This window comes from Saccostrea cucullata, unplaced genomic scaffold (assembly GCF_032062105.1).
Source record: "Saccostrea cucullata isolate Sc308-1 unplaced genomic scaffold, CSIRO_AGI_Scuc_v1 ctg2250, whole genome shotgun sequence".
NCBI classification, from domain to species: domain Eukaryota; kingdom Metazoa; phylum Mollusca; class Bivalvia; order Ostreida; family Ostreidae; genus Saccostrea; species Saccostrea cuccullata.
Window position 1 is genome coordinate 7,419 of NW_026921295.1, and position 18,288 is coordinate 25,706.

Sequence of the window (18,288 nt, forward strand, 5' to 3'; positions counted from 1 at the left end):
CAAAGTGTCAAAGTTTTTGATAAAGCTTTTTGAAGTGTTAAAGTATCAAAGTTTTTGATAAAGTTTTTCGCTAAAGTTTTTCAAAGTATTTCAAAGTGTCAAAGTTTTCGATAAAGTTTTTCAAAGTATTTCAAAGTGTCAAAGTTTTCGATAAAGTTTTTAATGAACACAGATACTTTAAAGGCTGGTAAACGGCGAGAAATATTCGCGATTAAGAGGCTCTTGCGAACTTTGCGAAAATTTCTTGCAAGCGAATAAAAGTTTGTTTACAGTATGAAAATTGAACTCCTGGATTCCAATCATGTCATTTGAATTGTGGAAAAACAGTGTTTTTTTCTGTTAAGATTTTTTTTTCAAACAACTATTATGGCTGTCATAAACAAGCCGAACTCTAACCTGTGTATAAAAGTGTCTGTGGTTTTCGTGAATTTGGAATATAAGTTCTGAAATACTGTTCATAATAAGATTTAATTGTGAATTTCATAGCCGCTTCAGAACTTCAAAGTAAGATTGGTAGAACGATGAACAAAGTGGTATTGATTTTTTATGAACAAAGGAGGTAACCTTCTGGATTTTCTTGAGTGAATTTGATTTTGTTATTACTCTACTTCCTTGTTTACCAAATAGGAAACCATGACAATGAAATGTCAGATGACTATAAAAAAGTGATCGTACAATTAATAGAAAATGGACACAGGGCATCAGAAGGTTCAAAATGTTTAAAGATAAACAAGTCTGCAATTATTTGTGAAAATTTTAAACCACAATAACAATTTGATAAAAAGTTTCATTGTCACGTCTACGAATTTAACAAACCCCTGCTGTTGAAGAAACTTGAAGCTATTATTGTCTGCTCTAAAGCATGAAGCTTAGGGTAGAAGTTTTTCATTTAAAAAAGACAGTATAGTGATTTATTGCACCTGATCCCATCTCTGATGTTTTTTATGAGGTAATTCTTTGTTCTGCTCCTGATAAGTTAGTCCATTATTTACACACTGAATTGACGACAGATAATCACGCGACCTGATTTAGAGTCATCTGATTCCAAAAATTTGTTACTAATGTAATTAATTGGTCAAGTCGTGAACAATAAATTAATAAATATGTAAGACTCCAAGGTCCGATGGTGACGCCAAAGTGCGATGGTCTCGCCAAACCCCGATGGTCTGCGCCAAACCCCGATGGTTCGTTGTAATAACGGACGCCAAAGTCCGATGGTCACGCCAAACCCCGATGGCTCGTTTCCTATGAGACGCGCGACGCTAAAGTGCGATGGACTGACACGCCGAAGTCCGATGGTGGTTAGGAACAATTAACGTTTATGACGTCACAATAGTCCGACGTCATGACGTCGTAATGCGTTCAAAATTCGTTGATTCAGTAATCGTCTCACATACATGCTTGTTGTTTTCACCCACCAGAGGTATTAGCGCTAGGTCTGTCCTTGAACACTAATGTGTTCCTTCGAACCCACCCAAGAGATTTTAGGGTTAGTTTTTTTTTTGCACACTGTTGAACTGATTTAGGTTAGTCCTGCACCTACCCAAGATTTTTAGGTTTTAGTTGTTATACATTTTACGACTGATCAGTGTTAGTCTCGCACCCACAATCAAAAGGACGAGGGTTAGTCTTTGTATTTTATATGATATTTGTATTTATTAAAAACAATCAGTCCTTGGCACGGAGCGGCATCGTAGTTTGGCACAGCAGTACTATGACGTCATAAACGTTTATTGTTTTCCGCACCATCGGACTTTGGCGTGTCAGACCATCGGGGATTGGCGCAGCCCATCGGACTTTGGCGTGTCAGACCATCGGGGATTGGCGCAGCCCATCGGACTTTGGCGTGTCAGACCATCGGGGATTGGCGCAGCCCATCGGACTTTGGCGTGTCAGACCATCGGGGATTGGCGCAGCCCATCGGACTTTGGCGTGTCAGACCATCGGGGATTGGCGCAGCCCATCGGACTTTGGCGTGTCAGACCATCGGGGATTGGCGCAGCCCATCGGACTTTGGCGTGTCAGACCATCGGGGATTGGCGCAGCCCATCGGACTTTGGCGTGTCAGACCATCGGGGATTGGCGCAGACCATCGGACTTTGGCGTGTCAGACCATCGGGGATTGGCGCAGCCCATCGGACTTTGGCGTGTCAGACCATCGGGGATTGGCGCAGACCATCGGACTTTGGCGTGTCAGACCATCGGGGATTGGCGCAGACCATCGGACTTTGGCGTGTCAGACCATCGGGGATTGGCGCAGACCATCGGACTTTGGCGTGTCAGACCATCGGGGTTTGGCGCAGAACATCGGACTTTGGCGTGTCAGACCATCGGGGATTGGCGCAGACCATCGGACTTTGGCGTGTCAGACCATCGGGGATTGGCGCAGACCATCGGACTTTGGCGTGTCAGACCATCGGGGATTGGCGCAGACCATCGGACTTTGGCGTGTCAGACCATCGGGGATTGGCGCAGACCATCGGACTTTGGCGTGTCAGACCATCGGGGATTGGCGCAGACCATCGGACTTTGGCGTGTCAGACCATCGGGGATTGGCGCAGACCATCGGACTTTGGCGTGTCAGACCATCGGGGATTGGCGCAGACCATCGGACTTTGGCGTGTCAGACCATCGGGGATTGGCGCAGACCATCGGACTTTGGCGTGTCAGACCATCGGGGATTGGCGCAGACCATCGGACTTTGGCGTGTCAGACCATCGGACTTTGGCGTGTCAGACCATCGGGGATTGGCGCAGACCATCGGACTTTGGCGTGTCAGACCATCGGACTTTGGCGTGTCAGACCATCGGGGATTGGCGCAGACCATCGGACTTTGGCGTGACCATCGGACTTTGGAGTCCCATCGCACTTTGGAATCCTACAAATACATTCCCAATATTTGTTACTAATGTTGCAAGCAGTGAGGGGTCATGAACAAAAATTTAAAAAAAATACATGTATAAGCTATTTTTTTTATTTGATCATGAATAAAAATTAATAAATAGTCTTTATTTGATACCAATATCAACAGACTACATTTGACAGTGACTTGTCTGTTTATTAAACATCAATCCATTTACATATGCATGTATTAAAAAAAATATAAGTACAGAAGTTAAATTACAAATCAAAGGTTAGATGAAATAATATTTTATTGATTATCTTCATTGCATAACATATCTATTCCTTACACAAGAAAAATTGCTGCTTTTATGGGGAATAATGTATTTACATTGTAAGATACAATATACAAATATTTTATTAATTTTCTGGGATTCATTGAATTTTGTTTGAATCCATCCACAAAAGTCATGCGGTAATAAAAAAAAATAAAAGTGAAATCATTAATGTCCAATACCTAACTTCCTTGTATATTTTCTAGTAAAATACATAATATAAACACAAATAAACTGGAATATTCTTATTTATGATCAATTCCTTTAAAAAGATGAACCTCTATCCAAAGGTCACCTCTCTATAAAGGTCACCTTTTTAAGGATCCTGTATTTGACTGCTTTATACAGGTTTGACTGTAATTATAATAAGCAATGGTGCCTTTTTCATTTTATTATTGACTAGTTATTTGCTTTATTATATGCCCGTCTTAAGACGGGACGTATTATGTTATAGACTTCATGTCCGTCCGTCCGTCCGTCTGTCTGTCCGTCTGTCTATTCCTGTCCGGCTTATAACTTGTTTACTATTAGGCCTAGGATTATCACTTTTTGTCAACTTATACTTCTTGGGTAGACAGTGTGTCGCGCAAAAAAATTAGGTCACTCTGACCTTTAATAAAGATGCTATACTCATATATGGAAAAATCCTGTCCGGCTCATAACTAGAAAACTATTAGACCCAGAGCTTTCAAACTTGGCAAAAGTATACATCTAAAGTAGAAGGTGTGTTGTGGCCTATTTTAAAGTCACTGTGACCTTTATTTTAAGTGATTTTTTTTTTTTTTTAAAAAATATGTCTTTTAAATTCCTAATTGCATAATTCTAAAAAAAAAAGTAAAAACCTAGTGGTATCCTTATTTTAAAAATGTTAAATTCAGTAAAAACTTATTTTTTCATCATATACTTTGCGGCAATCTGTAACAAATGTTTATGCTTTGATAGGAATTCAGTTTGTCCCATGGGCGTAATAATCAAGTAATGGTCAAGAAGAATTTTGATAGAAATTTGCATGTCATATTAAAGAGAAATTAATGAGTTTATTGTCAGGAGCTAAGAGCATTTCTAGATCTGATGCAGCTGTCATCTTAATTTATCTCTTGGGAGTTGGGCAAAAAGAAATGTCATCATAGTTGCTTGTGTTAATTAAGAGTTCTTGATGGCTAGTCCAGATAAAGAGCTTTCAATTGGTGTAATGTAATTAAAAACAAATTGATGTTTTCGTGTATGATTAAAACTAAATTAGTATTGTTTAATATGATTAAAACTAATTATTATATATGTTCATTGAAAAAAAAAAATAAATTTTAATTTTTATATATTTGCAACAATGATGCTATAGCCAAATATGGAAAAATCCTGTCCGGCTCATAACTAGAAAACTTTTAGACCTAAATCTTTCAAACTTAGCAAAAGTATACATCTAAAGTAGAAGGTGTGTCGCAGCCCATTCAAGCTCACTGTGACCTTAAATTAAAGTGAATTTTAAAAAAAAATAAACTTAAGTGTCTTGAATTCTAAACTTTATAATCCTAAAAAATGTAAAAATATAGTTGTATCCTTATTAAATATGTTAACTTAGGTAAAAACTTATTTTTTCATCATATACTTTACAGCAATCTGTAACAAATGTTTATGCTTTGAGAAGAATTCAGTTTGTCCCATAGGCATAATTATCAAACACTGGTCAAGAAAAATTTTGATAGCAGAAATTTGCATGTCATATATGAGAGAAATTAATGAGTTTATTGTCAGGAGCTAAGAGTAACTCAAGATCTTATGGAGCTGTAATCTTAATTTATCTCTTGGGAGTTGGGCAAAAAGAAATGGCCTCATAGTTGCTTGTGTTAATTAAGAGTTCTTGATGGCTAATCCAGATAAAAATCTTTCAATTAGTGAAATGTAATTAAAAGAAATTGATGTTTTTGTGTATGATTAAAACTAAATTAGTATTGTAAAATATGATTAAAACTAATTATACATGTGTTCATTAAAAAAAAAATTATATTTCAATTTTTATATAATTGCAACAAATTGCAGTCATGTCTCACTTAGAATTTTATAGTCTGAAGAATAATTTATGTTTGATTTTTTTTTTATCAGACTAGCATTTCATAAAATATGCAACATACAATTTAAAGCTGTAGATGGATATTGTTATGCTCTAACACAACCAGTTTAGAATTATATGATGTATTATTTTTTATAATCAATCCCTACACTGTAAGTCTCTTAGAGAAGTATGATAAGAAATGGAAATTAAATAATTGAAATATGTGTCAATCAATCAATCAAGGCTACCTGATTTTCTTGCATCCTAACCAATTCATGATTATTGAACAATATTTGACGGGTATCATGCTGTGGCGGGGCACTTTATAACACATGTAATAAAAAAGACAGAAAAGAAAATTTGAAATCAGAAGAAGATATGGAAAATTATAAATCTCTGTCAGGTGAACCCCTACAAATATCATCTGACATTTAATTGACTAAGGAAATCCTTTCGCAAGCTCTATGTATTCTCATTTTTGTAGCTGTTTGTATGTTGTTGTATGGTTCTTGTCTGAGAGTTTGTTAGTATGAATATAGAGCAGCCTGGAGGTTCCCTGTCACCTGTTGACAGATCCCCAGAATCAGCCACGATATGTCTCTGAGATGTAAAACGTATAACCTGTCCCTGATCATAGTGAACTAGGGTCTGTAGATCATCTAGAGCTGTTTGTGCTCGCATTGTATCTACATGTCTGTAGCACAAAATCTCTAGCATGTATAACAGGATAATGGGTGGTACAAATAATAAAAGCCCGTGTCTCTGTAGAGCAGACTGTTGTTCAGGTATCAATTCACTGATATAATGGATTTCATTGTTAAGTATGATATCCCATGCTACAGCCTGTCTCATCTTTGTAGACCAGGACTGTCCCCCTACAGCCTCAGTATACATCTCTCTAACTACATTTCCCATATACATCACATATGGCTGTGCTAAATTGACCTTGTACATCTCTATAACAGATAAAGCTTCTGTTTATCTAAGTGTCTTGTAATAATACATGGCGATGTGCAGCATTTCTGTAATACAACCAAACTTGGCTGCTAATTTCAGCATGTGACAGGGCATTTTGTCAGCTCTATATCTCAGTTTGTTGTCAGGTGTGTATGTTTCCATGTGTAATATAAAAGCAGTGTAGTGAAGGACCCTAGCGCTCATGTTCTGAAGCTTGAGAACTTGATAATGTGTCAGGAGGGGTGAACCTATCATCTGTTCTATTGTATGTAAATATCTAATGCAGATTTGTATGTTCAATTTGCCTGGTACTACGAAATGCCATATTATCTCATCAAATAGATTTTTATCAACCTCACACTCAGAAATCAGAGTATGATCATCTGTACAGATGGAGTTTCTGGGGTTATAGAGGACATATATAATGCAAGATCTAATGGAGGACTGTGTTGCAGAAATGCTAAACACTTTTCATACAACTCTGACAGTTTTCTGTATAATTGATGTTGTTTGACACCATGAATTTTACTCAGAAACATGTTGTTGCCTGGAATGAAAAAGTTAGGACAGACCCCCTCATACACCCATTTGAGGATAAGTTGAAAACAGACCCCAAAACCCTACAGGAGATTTTATGGAAACCAGTGAGGTATTGTATTTTGTTGAATCACCCAGAAAACTGCCGTCTTCATGTGATAGGAACACAGTAATTTATCATCATCACCTACCCCATTGTTAATTATTTCTGTTAAGATCAATTTAAGTAAGCCGTAATTAAGAATTGACAGTAATTCCTTGCATACACAAGTTTTTGTTCTGCTCGTGAGAAAGAAATTCTCCATTCATTATCTTCATGACTTCCTAGCTTATGTCCAATTGCCACAAAATGACATCCATTTTTCAATATATCATTAACAACAGGAGGCTGGGGCCATGAGTGACATCTGTCTATCCATGGGGAAGCAGAGAGAGGCCACAAGTCACTGACAAAACAGTGGGCATGATCAAATTCTAGTGTACCAAATGTTCCACTGACACAAGGTCCATGTGGAGTGGGGTTACAGTCCCTGAAACGTACTACTTTCCATTTTTCCGTTCGCTCACCGTTCGTTCAGCGTTCGTTCACCGTTCGTTCAGCGTGCGTTCACCGTTCGCTCTTCGTTCACAGTATTGCGTTCACCGTTCACCGTGTGCTCGCGTTCACCGTTCAGAAAACGTTCACCGTTCGCTCTTCGTTCTGTTTACTTTTGCGTTCAAAATAAAGTCTTCATTGTCATTCGGAACTCCGAAGTGAAAAGACATCTTTTTGATGATGAGGATTTACATGTTCTTTTTTTAATTAAAGAACTTAGATATCGTGTTTGAAGAATAATTATTTCATTTCTAAAATTATATATGATATTTATATTTCTATTGTTATAACTCAGCTGTTACTTATTTCATGAATTTTTCCTGGAAAATAATTAATACATTAAGTACCTACATGTATGCAGAACGATGCTAAAATATTCACTTCAAAAAAGGGCAATGTACAAATGTTTCACGCACGGCATCAATCTGATGTAATTTTAAAGAGGACAAATTATTAATGGATGTATAAAAAATAATCCTAGTCTTTTACAGAACAAGAATACATTTAAAAGATTATTTCTACAGTAACACATATTTAAACTACATATAGGTTTGAGAATTATGAACAGCACTGCAAATATTCAGTTAATTAAATATCTTTAGAGATTATTAAATTGACGGTGTGGTTTTAAATTTTAGAAAAGACCAACTGTTTAAAATAGTCTATTATTAGAGAAGGAAAATTCTTTTCTTCACCGTATCTAAACATATGTTTAGAAATATGTTTTTGCCATTCAGTATAATTAAGACCCCTTCCCCCTCCGGTGCCTTTTCTCCCGAAATAAAATTCTTATTGAGTTTTTACAGTATATTTTAATTTATATTTAATTTTTAATGTAACACAAGAAAATCAGTCTTACATGTGAAACCAACATCAAACAGTCATTAAACAATAGTATTTAAGTATAAACTTGTGCCGACAGAAGTATTTTAAATTGGCAGGGAATGTTTCACATTCAATTTAAAACTTAATCCAAACAAGTATATATTTGAATAGATTTTTTTTCTGCAGGAATGCGAAAATCAGATCTAGAAATGATAGGGAAAAATATTAAAATTTCTTGGAATACTAAGTGACTCTTTGCATTCGGCATGTTCGGTGAAACGCGATTTCCACATCTCCACTGTGTCGAATCATTTTGATTGACAGCACAAGTACGCTACTTCAAATGTAGCACGGACTTCCTGTGAACTTGATTAAGGAAAATAAAAGCCAATGATTACTGTCAAATGGATTTGTAAATCTAAAAAAAAAGATTACCTTTATTGCTTGGAATACTTAGTAAAAATAATAAGAATTTTTATTTGATACAATATACATCTGAGAATCGAGGGGGTTACTGTAAAACAAGCATATTTGGCGCACTACTTATTTTAGCGCCTTTGGCGCAAGAGCCCCTGAGCGGTAAAATTTATTGTGCGCTAAAGGATTTCTAAATATCATTTGTTGTGTGTGCTCAAGCTTTAACATAAGTACATGTAAACCGGAACGCGCGATTACGTAATTTCGAAGGGTCATTGGATTTTATATACTATACTGCACATGTTCGGAAGACAGAAAGTTCTGCCAAATTATAATTAAATTAAATTATTGTTACCCCAGTAGTTGTTACATGATTATTATCACTAGCACCTTCAAAGTTTGGCTTCTCGGCGTGTCAATCATCTATCGCCTCGAGGTAAACAATGCAATCAAGCATGGCGATTGAGCTTGCAGACAATACCGGATTAGGATTACTGTTATATCGAAGAAATTTTCTGTCGATGCATGTATTGTTTTAATATGATTTTAAATGAGTAAATACTCCATTTCTTTTAATAGAAAATAGAAATAAAATTAATATTTAACACTGTGCCACGTCCATGTGATAGCAACACGTACCGCGGTAAAGTTAACGAATGCTTACTGATATACGGGAGTACTAATGTGGGTGTGGATAAAAAAAACCCAGAATATCAAATTTATATATTTTACTGACAAGTTCAAGCGCTAAAATTTATTTGCGCTAATGCATTCCCACTTGCGTTTGCGCTAAAATATGCATGCGCCAAATTTTCTCGTTTTACAGTATCCCTCTCTCTCTCTCTCTCTCTCTCTCTCTCTCTCGTACATTTCTCTGTTCAATAAAAATTATGACAACATATTACTTATTTAGTTTTGAAAATTTAATCTACGCATGTATTACAAATAATTCGAATGCCTCTTTCCAACATCTTGACCGAGTATAATCACGGCCGGGAAATGTCTACAGGTACACGAAGAATTTAGCTAAAATAATCGTCATAAAAGAATAAAAAGGCACATAAATATAGAATATTTTGCTGTAGACACTAAATAAAACGAGATTTTTTATGCAGTACAATAACAGTCAATGTCAACAGATAATTGTGAATTTAGAAAAAAAAATCCGTTATTTTACTCAGAATCGCTTTGGCAAGGAAATACACGTACGGTTCTTTCAACCCCGTACAATGTAATTAATTCATTCTATAAGTAGTAGTTTTATACTCAGAAGTCCACATTATTTTATTATATTAGTAGATTAATTTATGTTTTAACTACACATGGTAACAAATACACGTTTGACGGCGCTTAAAATCATGTTATTAAAATATCGATTTAAACATAGATATGTGCATATTGTTTATCTCAGTAGTATTTTCATCTTCCAAGGTCCACATTATTTTATTAGTTAAAAAATTAGCATAATTATTTACTATATAAGATTAATTTATTTTTTAACTACACGCGGTAACAAATCCACGTTTGACGGCTATTAATATCATGTTATAAAAATATCGATTTAAACATACGTATGTCCAGAAATTTATTTTTATTATTTCTCTTTTGTTTATCTAATGTTTATTTTTATTTATGACATTTGAATTATATAATAAAAGAATTATTTCAATGCAAGAAAAAGACCAAAGGCATTCCGAATAAATCGTTCATCTTGCGTTCACCGTTCGTTCACCATTTACTTTGCGCTTGCGTTCCCGCTCCGTTCGCGTTCTGCGTTCACTCACCGTTCACCATTAACTCATCGTTCACCAAGTTGCGTTCACCGTTCGCACATCGTTCACTCACCGTTCGCTCTGCGTTCGTTCACCGTTCGTTCACCGTTCGTTCATCGTTCGTTCATCGCTCAGGTGGGAAAGTAGAACGTTTCAGGGACTGTATAAGGTAGTGATAACTCATATAAAGTGATCTGTCTGTATTAAGAACTAGATATACAATATCTGTTATTCATTCTAGCACAGGCTCTCTGGATTTGTCTATACATGCTTGGTGACAGTAAATATAACAAATTAAATCCTGGTGGACTATCAGAACAGTCACAGCGGATCAATGTTTATCTATGTGTGTTGTAATTCTGAGACTGAGATAATTCCCAGATCACACGGTGATTATTTGGCCAGTACATAAAGTCTGCATCTGATCCTTTAAGTCTGAGTCCTTCTCTTTGACTTCCACTCATCATCGTACTGATCTCATCACTTGTTCCCACTTGATTTCTCACCACATCACTGATGTCCACCACATCTGACCTCATAGCCACCAGTTGTGAGGTTCTCACTTCACGACACATTCCCACAAACATTGACTCTGATATGTGTTGTATGGCTTCAGTTCTGAGAATGATTAAAGTGGAATTTATATTCTTGTATGATGAATTTTTCGCCTTTGTAAAACTATAATATAATTATCATAATTGATAATTTTTACATTCAAAAGTCATAAAAAAAATACTTCCTCAACGGAATCAGTTATTTTTCAACTCAACTAAATCATTCCTTTCTTTTAAATAGTGAAATTTATAACTTAAAGTGTTTAGGATATATATTATGCTTTAAATTTAGTGGTGTAAAAAGTTAAAATCAAATTTACTGTCAACAAATTACACTGATTTCACTGACACAGATGAATTAGGAATTGTTTTTAGAGTTATAAATTCTTGTCATGAAAACTTACATTTGTGAGCATCTAATGGAATCCATTTTCAGTGGCGTATTTTCCTTTCTGCTATTGATTAGGCTAGTGTCAGGTCACGGATTTTACCTCAAGGAGCTTCCTTAGGATAGGTATTGGGGGATCAAGCTCAGACACCGACGGTTTTAATTTGACAAGTGAATATAAAGTGTATATAAATATTGTAGATGTATCTCAGTTAATTATGCGTAGGAATGATGGAAGCTTTCTTACTGAATCAACATAATCAAATTCAGTCAAGTATTGTATTTTCTGCTTACCCAATATAACTCCAGTTATTGAATTTTGTTTCCTGCATGTATTATGGACACCTGTTGCTTTTCAATTTGATAAAATTTCCTGATACAGATTTGAAATTAATAACACTTAAACTTTGGCTTTAGAAATAGTCCTTAAGCAAAAGTGTAGCATTATAAAAGGAAAGGTATCAAATTGTGGATTGCTAAGAATGGTTTTTAGGTCCCACCATGAATATGGCCAGGGCAGATAGTGTTTCTTATGTCCGCCTTCTGTCCTTCCGTCACACTGCAGTTAGCTCAGTTCAAAGCTCAGATTGAAAAAAAGTATTTAAATATTTTCTTCAAACTTCATATGCTGTTACATGTACATATTGATGAGAGTCACTCAGGTGACCTATTGCTATCCGTTTTTGTCCGTCGACGTGCATCACAACTTGATGTACTGGCCCAAGGATCAGGGGTTTTGGTTTTAGGATGGGGCTCTATTGATTATATAGTGAAAATGCAGTAATTCTTTGAAAATCTCTGCTCCTAGGTATTAGATAAACCAACGAAGTACATAGTTATGATGAGCAAGAGAATGCCTCTACCAAAATTATAGATTTTATGGCCCTAGGTCAGGAGTTCTTGTATTAGGGTGGGGCTCTTTTGATTATATAGTGAAAATGCATTATTTCTTTGAAAATCTTTTCTGCTCCTGGGTATTAACTTTGTGCATAGTTATGATGAGCAAAGGTGCCTCTACCAAAATTGTGAATTTTATGGCCTGAGGCTCAGGGGTTCTGGTGTAAGGGTGGGGCCTTATTGATTATATAGTGAAATGGAAATATAAGGTCTTACTGTCTAGTTTGTAGAGTATGCCAGGGACATCAACGATATCGAAAAGGCTTTGCAGCCAATTTTGAGTATTTATCGTGAATCAATTTCTTTTGATGATGAGTTGATGTAATAGGAATGTGTTTCAAGAGGCTGGCTAAAAATTGTTAAAACTACGGTCAATTATCAAACAGAGTAAGATTTTAAATGAAAGAATCTATAATTTTTTACTTATATGTCAGGATTTAGAAAAAGTAAATGAATCTTAAACAAAATTCTTCATAAAAAAAATTTCCCCACATGCATATGATCATTTCTTATTCTACATGTCTAAGACATTTCTTTCAATAAAACCAGGTTTACTTTCTGATTTTTAGATCTGAAATCAATACAAGGCACGTAAGTTAAATTTTACTTTTATAATCAGTATTATCTCTGTTTCTCATTTGAATTCATTTCCAGGTTTGGTAAAATAAAAAAAAATAAAATTCAGAAATCCCTCTGAAAAATAATGATGATGATTTAAAAAAAATGTAAAATATATTTACATAATCTAACTGGTACTGTAAACCAACTTTTATTTGCGACGACTTTATTTGGAGATTTAATGGAGTAAAACTAGTTCGCAACAATTACTTTTTCCGATCAAGCCTTTTTTAAATCTGTTTTCAATAGACAAAGAGACTAAGTACTGGTTCGCAGTGAGAAATAATCGCGATGATGTGGCTCTCGTGAACTTGACGAAAATTTCTAGCACGCGAATAAAAGTTTTACTACGGTATGTCAATTGAATTCCAAAGACGCATTTGAATGATGTAAAAACAGTATTTTTTCTGTTAAGTTGTTTTTTGAAGCATCTATTATGGCTGTCAGGAACAACCCTAACGCTGTGTATAAAAGTGTCTGTGGTTTTCGTGAACTTTGAACATAAGTTCTGTTATACGTTCATAATAAGATTTCATTGTGGATTTCATAGCCGCTTTAAAACTTCAAAATCAGATTGGTAGAAAGATGAACAAAGTGGTATTGATTTTTTAGGAACAAAGGGAAGTGACGCTTACGGATTTTTTTGAGTGAATTTGATTTTGTTATCACTCTACTTCCTTGTGTACCAAATAGGAAAACATGGCAATGAAATGTCAGACGATACCAAAAAAGTTATCGTGCAATTCATAGAAAGTGGATACAGGGCATGAGCAGTTTCAAAATGTTTAAAGATAAACAAGTCTACATTTTCGGAATTTTTAAGCCACAGTCACAATTTCATATAAAGTTTCATTGTCACATTTATGATTTTAACAAACCCTTGCTATTGAAGAAACCTAAAGCTTTGAATGTCTGCTCTAAAGCATGAAGCTTATGGTTAAATTTTTTTCATTTAAAAAAGTCAGCATAGTGATTTATGGTACCTGATCCCATCTCTGATGTTTTTTTTATGAGGTAATTCTTTGTTTTGCTCCTGATATGTTAGTCCATCATTTATACACTGAATTGACAACAGATAATCACGTGACCTGCTCTGTAGTCAGCTGATTCCCAATATTTGTTACTAAAGTAAATAATTGGTCAAGCGGTGCGGGATTGAGAACAAAAATTTATACATACAATCCCAATATTTGTTACTAATGTAAATAATTGGTCAAGCGGTGCGGGATCGTGAACAAAATTTAATAAATACATTCCCAATATTTGTCACTTATGTAAATGATTGGTCAAGCGGTGCAAGATCGTGAACAAAATTTAATAAATACATTCCCAATATTTGTCACTTATGTAAATAATTGGTCAAGCAGTGCTGGATCGTGAACAAAAATATATAAATACATTCCAAATATTTGTTACTAATGTAAATAATTGGTCGAGTCGTGCGGGATCGAGAACAAAAATAAATAAATACATTCCCAATATTTGATATTAATGTAAATAATTGGTCACGCGGTGCAGGATCGTGAACAAAAATTTGAAAAAAATACAAGTATAAACTATTCTTTATTTGATCGTGAATAAAAATTAATAAATAGTCTTTATTTAATACCAATGCCAACAGAGTATATTTGACAGTGACTTTTGTGTTTATTATACCACAATTCATGTACATGCATTTGAAAAAAAATATGTACAGAAGATAATTTTACAAATTAAAGTTTAGATAGAAATAATATTTGATTGATTCTCATTATTGCATAAAATATTCATTCATTACACAAGCAGAAAAAAATGTTACTTTGGTGGGGGATAATGCATTTACCTTATAAGATACAATATACCAATATTTTATTAATTTTCTGGGATTCAATGAATTTTTATTTGAATTCATCCACAAAAGTCATGCAAAATTAAAATTGAGATCCCTAAAGTCGAATACCTAACTTCCTTGTGTATTTCTAGTGAAATACATTATATATAAACACATATAAACTGGCATATTTGTATAAATAAATTCCTATAAAAAAATGTAACCTCTCTATAAAAGTCACTTTTAATGTCTACCGTAGGGTACTCCTTAATAAGGTTTTAATATAAATTATGATAAGCAATGGTGTCTCTTTCATTTTATTATGGACTAGTTGCAAGTATTAAACAGACGGAAAAGAAAATATGAAATGAGAAGAGGATATGTAAATGATAAATCTATATCAGGTGAACTCCTACTAATATCATCTGACATTTAATTATTTAAGGAAATCCATTGGAAAACTCTCTGTATTCTCATTTGTGTAGCTGTTTGCATGTTGTTGAGCGGTTTTTGTCTGAGAGATTGTTGGTATGAGTATAGAGCAGCCTGGAGGTTCCCTGTCACTTGTTGACAGATCCCCAGAATCTGCCACGATATGTCTCTGTATAGTAATCGTATAAACCGTCCCTGATCAAAGTGAACTAGGATCTGTAGATCATCTAGAGCTGTTTGTGCTCGCATTCTGTCTACATGTCTGTAGCACAAGAACTCTAGCATGTATAACAGTACCAAGGGTGGTACAAATAATAAAGGCCAGTGTCTCTGTAGAGCAGACTGTTGTTCAGGTATCAATTCACTGATGTAATGGATTCTATTGTTAAGTGTGATATCATCTGCTACAGCCTGTCTCAACTTTGTAGACCAGGACTGCCCCCCTACAGCCTCAGTATACATCTCTGTATTTACATTACCTATATTCATCACATACGGCTGTGCTAACTTGACCTTGATCATCTCTATAATAGATAAAGCTTCCATGTATTTAAGTGTCTTGTAATAATACATGGCGATGTACAGCATGTCTGTAATACAACCAAACTTGGCTGCTAATTTCAGCATGTGACAGGAGATTTTATCATTTCTATAAATCAGTTTGTTGTCAGGTGTGTAAGTTTCCATGTGTAACATAAAAGCAGTGTACTGAAGGACCTTAGCGGTCATGCGCTGTAGCATGAGGACTTGATACTGTGTCAGGAGGGGTGAACCTACCATCTGTTCTATTGTATGTAGATATCTAATGCAGATTTGTATGTTCAATTTGCCTAGCATTTCGTGCTGATGAATTATTTCAAGAAATAGATTTATATCAAACTCAGCCTCAGAAATCAGAGTATAATCATCTGTACAGATGGAGTTTCTGGGGTTATAGAGGACATCTATAATACAGGATCTAATGGAGGGACTATGTAGCAGAAATGCTAATCCCTTTTCGTACAACTCTGACAGTCTTATAAATAATTTTTGTTGTTTGACACCATGAATTTTACTCAGAAACATGTTGTTGCCTGGAATGAAAAAGTTGGGACAGACCCCCTCATACACCCATTTGAGGATATGTCTATAACAGACCCAGAAACCCCCCAGGAGATTTTGTGGACACCAGTGAGGTATTATATTTTGTTGAATCACCCAGAAAACTGACGTCTTCATGTGATAGGAACACAGTAATTTATCATCATCACCTACTCCATTGTTTATTATTTCTGTTAAGATCAATTTAAGTAAGACATAAGTTAAGAACTGACAGTGATTCATTACATACACAAGTTTTTGTTCTGCTCTGGAGAAAGAAATTCTCCATTCATGATCTTCATGATTTCCTAGCTTGTGTCCTATAGCTACAAAGTGGCATCCATTCTTCACTATATCATTAACAACATGAGGCTGGGGCCATGAGTGACATCTGTCTATCCATGGGGAGGCAGATGGAGGCCAAAAGTCACTGACAAAACAGGAGGCATGATCATATTCTAGTGTTCCATATGATCCACTGATACAGGGTCCATGTGGAGTGGGGTTATAAGGTAGTGGTAACTCAGATAAAAAGATCTGTCTGTGTTTAGAACTAGATATATAATACCTGTTGTTCATTCTAACACACGCTCTCCTGATTCTTCTGTCCATGCTTGGTGACAGTGAATTTAACAAAGTAAATCCTGGTGGACTATCAGATAAGTCACAGAGTATTAGTGTTAGTCTATGTGTGTTGTAATACTGAGACTGAGATAATTCCCAGATCACACGGTGATCATTTGGCCACTGCATAATGTCTCTATCTGATCCTTCCAGTCTGAGTCCTTCTCTGCGACTTCCACTCAGCATTCCTCTGAACTCATCACTTGTTCTTGCTTGATTTTCCCCCATATCACTGATGTCGATCACATCTCTCCTCATGGCCACCAGTTGTGAGGTCCCCACTTTACGACACAGTCCCATAAACATTGACTCTGATATGCGTCGTATGCCTCCAGTACTGAAAATGATGAAAGTGTGATTTATATTCTTGAATAATGAATGTTTCACTTTTGTAAAACTATAATAGGATTATCATAATTGCCAATTTTTACATTCATAAATCATAAAATGAAAAATACCTCCTCAACTGCATCAGTTATTTTTCAACTCAACTAAATCATTCATTTCATTAAATAGTGAAATATATAAATAAGTGTCTAGGATAAATACGTTTTAAATTCAGTGGTGTAAAAAGTTAAAACCAATTTTACTGTCAACAAGTTACACTGATTACACTGATACAGATGAATTGGGAATTGTTTTTCGTGTTATAAATTCTTGTCATGAGAACTTACATTTGTGAGCTTCTAATGGAGTCCATTTTCAGTGGCGTATATTACTTTCTGCTATTGATTAGACAAGTGTGAAGTCACAGATTTTACTTCCAGGAGCTTCCTCTCGATAGGTATTGGGGGCTCAAGCTCAGACACCGACAATTTTAATTTGACAAGTGAATATAATATTGTAAACGTATCTCAGTTAACTCTGCCTAGGAAATATGAAAACTTTCTTACTGATTCAAATTCCGTAAAAATGTTAAATTTCCTGTATACCCAATATAACTCAAGTTATCCATTTCGTTTCCTGCATGTAGTATGCACTCCTGTTGCTTTCGATGAAATTTTCTGATACAGACTTCAGATTAGTAACACTTAATATTTGCTTAAAATATTTCCAGCAATGGGATGAGTTTTGTCCTTAAATATAAAGCAAAATTGTAGCATAATAGGATAGGTTTCAAATTGTGGATTGCTAGAATTTTTATTATGTTCCATCATGAATATGGCCGGGGCATATAGTGTTTGTTATGTACGTCTTGTGTCCTTCCGTCACACCTTGCATTTAGCTCAGTTCAAAACAAGCTCGGATTCAAAGAATCTGTGATATTTTCATCAAACTTCATATCCTGTTAGATATTGATGATAGTCACTCAGGTGACCTATTGTTATCTGTTTTCGTCCGTCAATGTGTGTCACAACTTTATATGCACTGGCCCTGGGATCAGGGATTCTGGTGTTAGTGCGGGGCTCTATGTTTATATATTAGTGAAAATGCATTATTTCTTTGAAAATCTTCTCTGCTCCTAGGTATTAAATAAAATAAGAAAAACATAGTTATGATGAGCAGGAGAGTGCCTCTTCCGAAATCGTAAATGTTATGTCCCTAGGTTCAGGAGT

At 35.3% G+C, this 18,288-nt stretch overlaps 1 pseudogene; it reads right to left on the reverse strand.

Annotated features, from left to right (window-relative positions):
* Positions 1–15,032: 15,032 nt before the first annotated feature.
* LOC134259654 (uncharacterized) lies at positions 15,033–17,053 on the reverse strand (annotated as a pseudogene).
* Positions 17,054–18,288: the final 1,235 nt, after the last annotated feature.